Raw genomic sequence first — 6,000 nt, 5'->3', positions numbered from 1 at the left:
CTTTGACGAGTGGTGCCCTTTTTCAGAACTATAATAAAATCAAATTCCAAAAGAATGATGAACCATCTCACTATTCTTCATGTGTTGCATGGCTTGTTGACCAAGTACAATAAGGCTTGGTAGTCCACAAAGAACACAAATTTGTTAGTTAATAGGTAATGTCTATACTTTTTTACGGCATAGATCATTCCTAATCCTTCCCTTTCGGTGGTTGTATAGTTTTTCTCTACCATATTCAATTGTCTACTAGCATAAGAAATAGGAAAATCAATATTTCCGTCTCATGGTTGAGCTAGGATACACTCAATGGCAAAATTAGAAGCATCTACATGTATGTGGAATATCTTATTCCAATCTGGTGCTTTCAATATTGGATCTAAAGTGAGAGTTTGCTTAAGCTTCATGAAGGATTCTTCACACTCATCAGTCCATTCAAAGAGTGTAATCAAGCTGTACATGGTTTTTCAATTATAGCATACATGTAAATGAATCTTCTGTAACATCCACAATGTCCCATGAAAGCTTGAATCCCTTTGATTGTTGTCAGTCTAGGCAATTCAACAATAACATGAATTTTATCCATATTAGTAGCTATGCCATTTTTAGACACTGTATGTCCAAGAATGTTTCCTTGTCTGCCCATAAACGTGCACTTTTCAAGATTTAAGTAAACCTTATAAAGTCTACCAAACCTTTTTGAGATGTTCAAAAGGATCAACCCGGATGGAAAAGTGTACGCATAAATCACCCATATATACTTCCAAGAAATTCTGAAGGTATTCTTTAAAAGCATGGCTCATCAATCTCTAAAAGGTGGCAGGAGCATTAGTTAACCCAAAAGACATAACCCGATAGGCAAAAATACCCCATTCACTTGTAAAGACAGTTTTATGCTGATCTTTGGGGTCAACCAAAAGTTGATTGTATCCCAAAAATCCATCTAAAAAGCTATAAGCTTCTTTCCCTGCGACTCGTTCAAAAACATGCTCAGTGATTGGAAGAGAAAAGTTGTCTCTAATGGTAGCTGCATTCACTTTCTTGAGATTGACACACACCCTTAATTTTTCATTTTTCTTGGGTACTACCACAATTGGAGACACCCAATCTGTGTGCTCAATTTCATAAATGAATTCGGATTCCTTTAGCTTTTCTATCTCTTCTTTGATCTTTCTAAAAAATGTCTCATTATAAGTGTCTGGCATATGTCTGCTTGGTTTTGCATAATCTCTCAAAGGTATGGTATGTTGACAGATTTCTGGATTAACACCCTTGAGATCCTTATAAGACCAAGCAAAGATACCTCAGTATTCTTTTAGTAAGATTAACAAAAGATCTTCTTCTCCTTCACTCAAGTCGTTTGCAATGTAGGCATGTCTAGCCTCTTCTCCTGGTTTGGCCAAATCTATCATTTTTGCGTTTTCAGGTCCTTCGTAGGACTCGTCTTGTTTTCGTAATTCTCTGACAGGTAGGCAGACGAAGAATCTTTCGAAAGTTCCCACAAAGCTCAAAGCAGTGAGAGCTCGGATAACAAAGAAAGACGGGCAAGAATAGAAGAAATGAAGAAATAAAGAAGAAAGCAGTAGCCGCACACCAAGAATAACCTCAACAAAAGAAGGCGAGGTTTGAAAGAGAAAAACAAACTTATGAAAGGAGCCACCAAGTTACAGGTGAGGACCCTGAAAGATGGGTTCCAAGAGATATAAGGAGACCCTGAACCAAGAACCCTGCAAGGAAATGAGTAGAAGATCCCAAGCATTTTCTTGAACGCATGTATGCAGAGGCAAAAGCCTTAAAGTTGAAAGAAGCTCAAGAAGCTGAAAGAAAAGCAAAGGAAGAAGCGGTCGAGCAATAGAGACAAACTGAGGCTACTGAACAAGGTGAGGTACATCACGACCAGGGGGATGTGTCTCTAAAACCCACTTCACCCACTACGAAGCAAGCAGACCATCCAATGCCAAGACCAAACCCTTCACCAACAGCTAAACCCAATGAGGGTGAGGGAGCCGAGGAAAAAGAGCCTGAACAACAAGAAGAGGCCAGATTTGAACAACAAACAAAAACAAAAACAACTGCAGCAAGACCTTCTACAACAACCCAAACAGAAACAACAGAGGCATCCACAATGTCTCAAGAAGCAGAAGCAGCCGAGGCAACCGCAATGCCTCAAGGAGGAGGAGTAGAACCCCCGCCACAACCACAGGCAGAAACCACAACACAACCCAAAGAGCCACAAACGGAAACGGCCAAAACCACTAGTCCCAAAAAGAGCCTGAAGGATGGAAAGTTATCATGCAAGTCAATGAATATGCCAAGCAGATGCAGCTGATGACAGATAAAATGCGAATATCACCACTTAGCCCCGCAGTGCTAAAGTTAAAGAACTTGAACTCTTCATTGATGCTCTACAAGGAGAGCTAGATGACAAGATTAACATCATTTCAAATCTCCAAAGACAAATCAAAGGGCTAAAGGATGAAGCAAAACAACACCAACTTGCCAAAGAGAAGCAATAGAAAGAAATGGAAGAGCTGGGAGAGCTTCTAACTAAGTTATTCGATGCCTGCAAAAGCAAAGATCAACAACTAACAGAAGTAACCAATGAACTTCTAACCACTACTCTGTCAGTACAAAAGGTCCAAGTGCAGCTCGATGTAGCAAGTGCTTCTTTGCAGTACTTTGAGCAAAGGATCAATGATCAAGCAACAATTTTGAGACAAATAAGAGAAAATCTTGATGTCACTTCAATAAAAGGTAGAAATGAAGCCTATACGATTTCGGAAAAGAGAAACAAGGATCTCGAGCTAGAGTTGAAGCTAGAATAATCACAAAGACGAGACCTTGCACTGATGCGAGTCTAAAGAGAAGAGCAATTGCTTAAAGAGATAGCCGAATTAAAGAGAGTCAATCAGCTGATATGAGAGGGACAACCAGAACATCAAGAAGAAGTAGGAACATGTGAACAACCAACCGTTGACATACCCTCAGTTTCATTTGCTGAGATGAAAACACAACAGTCGGAAGGGCTAGCAGGAGAGTCAGAGTCGGACTTTCAAGTACCACTCACTGAAGGTGAGCAAGTGCCCATGGTCCAGCTTTCTAAAGATGAGAAAGACGCACTAAAGGAGCAAATTGCCCAGGAAACAAATGCTGAACGAAAAGTGGCATCAACAATCACTGTCATATCCCTTGATGAAAGTGGAGTTACTACAGGTAAAGGAAAAACTATACAAAGATATGCAGGCAAAAGGCTAAGAGGATATCCACCCTAAGTGGAGAAAGAGCTGGTTGAACAAGAATTCGAGATATCTAATTCTGTTCACAAGAGCACCTGCAGCCCTCCAAAAAGACCCAACATTCTGTCATGTACCAAGGGTAAGGACACGGCAGGCATACGAAGCATTGAGAAAGAAGAGGTCTACATGGTTGAATTACCCATGACTACCAACTCCAGAGCAGGGACCAACAACCAAAAAATACATGGTGAAAACCCTAACGGGCTCCATGACTTCCTTCAAGAGCCTCCCTGACCTCTCATGTGCCATGATGTATAAGATTTACAGAATGCTGCTCACCTGTATTCAAGCTTTTCACAAGCCTGAACAAGCCGGAGCACCATGGATGTCTTTCTTGGAAGGCAATAAAGGTCTCTGTCATGACTTAAGTGGACAGCCTTCAGAAGAAGTCCTTTACAGCTTCTACGCCCAATGCATGTTTTTGCCTTCTAGCAATATGTTGGCATTTGAGGAAGCATTCTATACAGGTTTCTTCACTTAGTGAACGAAGATATTTGGACCAATGGTGATAAGTAACCTTACATCCAGATTTGTTGGCTATTCAGCCATTGAACTTAAAAACAGAGTCACCATGTAGTTCTTGCAAGTTCCTGACAAAGAACGTAGAATCAGATATGAGAAATCACTACATACGCTTAAAGACCACCTCGCCTATCGTCAACCAAAGACTAATTCAGTCCATGAAGCTGTGTCAAGGGACGACAATGTCGAGGAGCGAGGAAATGTTAGCAGCAAGCTAACTCAGATAACATTATTCGGAGCCATGTTTCAAATGTTGTAACTCCTACTTTCCAGATAAACATTGTAATTGATGATCCGAGGCTACACACTTCCATATTGTATCAACCTGTATTTAGTTAGAGCTCCCATATTATTAGTTTTGACCACAATACCTTCGCTAAGATATAAAAGCCAATTTTTGTAAGTATTTCAAAAGTTTTGGATAATAGAAACACAGCGTGAGCTAATGGCCCTCATTTCTCTCCTTCTCATGCTTCCTACTCCCTTCCCAATTGTCACATTGCGGTGTCGTCTGTTGCATTGCAACCGCAGGTAATAGCTCTACGCATTGACGTTAGCATTTCATGGTAATCCGTAGCTTTTGGCGTCACTGACCCACGGCCCAATTTCATCATAAGTAGGTATTTAAACTTCAAAATCATAAAATAAGTATAGGCGGGGTATTAGGGGATCATTGCTAAGCATTTAGATGCATTCTGGGCCAAAAACGACTAGGTCAAAAACTCACTACTGTTAATAATCACGATTTCTGCACTTGACCTAAAGTGAGATTTGAGACCATAAGCACATGTGCTTAGGTCTTATAAAACATGTCCTAGAAGTTTCATAATGTTTGGATGTCTTTTGATGTTGTAACGGTTGTGATTTGTTTGCCAATGAGCAACTAGCTTTTGGTGATTTCTGTCATTTGAGTGTAGCTTGAGTTAGATGCGAGTTGTCCGTTGTTTTCCAAGAGATTGAAAACCTCTTGTAGACTCTATGCACTAGTTAAGTCAGCTTCATCCATGGATTGACAATTATATTTGTGGTTCTCGCTATGTCTACAATAAGATAGGAGTGAGGTTAGACACCCGTCTCACAGTACCTCCCTCGTCCTCTGTGTGGGCGAGAGAGAAAGAGAGAGTGGTGTGTGTTGCGGCACAGATGTAGACGAGTTGGAGCGGTGTGGATTGCTATCAATTGTGGGAGTTTTGAAGGTAAGCTCTAGTGGATCGCGGTGCAGTGATTATCATGGGCTATAGAGAGGCAAATTGTTTGGGTTCTAGATGTGTTCCCCTTTTCCCCCATCCATCTTCTGGTGCCCCCACAAAGGAGCTATCTGATGGATCTTGTTTGAAGACAAATTTGTGGTTTGAGAGAAGATGAAGTGGAAGTTTTGAAGAGTACATACAGTGCAAGATGGCTTGGTCAGGTTTTCCTGCATTCACTGTGGTGGAAGATGCAAAAGCCTGGCTGCAGGATTATGGCCTATTTGTGTTGGAAAATAGGTTGACAAGGGAAGAAGGTGCAATGAGGATTTTTTTGATGTTGGTGCAGGGAAGTGCAAAGCGGTGGTTTGATGGGCTATCGGCATAAGAAAATTTGAACTATGAATCTTTGGAAGCGACTTTTTGACACCAATATGTTCTAGCGATGCAGATACATGAGGTGAAGAGAAATCTGGATGGTTTAAAGCAGAGTCTTGATCGAAGTTTCCAAACGTTCATATGGGAATTCAAAGCCCTTTGGCGAGAGCTGATGGAGGTAGCTAGTACTCAAGTATTGATTTTCTAAAATTGAATAAGTTTTTTGATTGTCTGCATGAGGAGGTTAGAGACAAAGTGGAGGCGGGTGGGCCTGTGACGTATGCTGAGGTGGTGGAATTGGTGAGAGGCTGGACCAAAAAGATATTAAAGAAGTAGCAGGCCAAGCAGGGTTTGCCAGATGTGGTGATGCCAAAGCAAATGGAAGTGGTGAGAGATGAGCCGAAAGTGGTGCAAAGTAGTGTACCAGTGTGGGAAGAACCGAGGGTTTTGTGGATGCAAAGAGATGGGGTGGTTCCCATGCCGAGGTTGCCAATTACGGCGGGTCCAATTGTTGCAAGAGGTGGAGACAATTCCATATTGGGTACGAGAAGTAGTACCAATCAAGGTATGGATGTTCAACACTCTTTGAAGAATGGTGAAGACCAAAGGGTATGATTTGC

This window comes from Adiantum capillus-veneris, chromosome 5 (genome assembly GCF_014529385.1).
Source record: "Adiantum capillus-veneris isolate H3 chromosome 5, ASM1452938v2, whole genome shotgun sequence".
NCBI classification, from domain to species: domain Eukaryota; kingdom Viridiplantae; phylum Streptophyta; class Polypodiopsida; order Polypodiales; family Pteridaceae; genus Adiantum; species Adiantum capillus-veneris.
Note: the sequence above shows the minus strand (reverse complement) of the source record.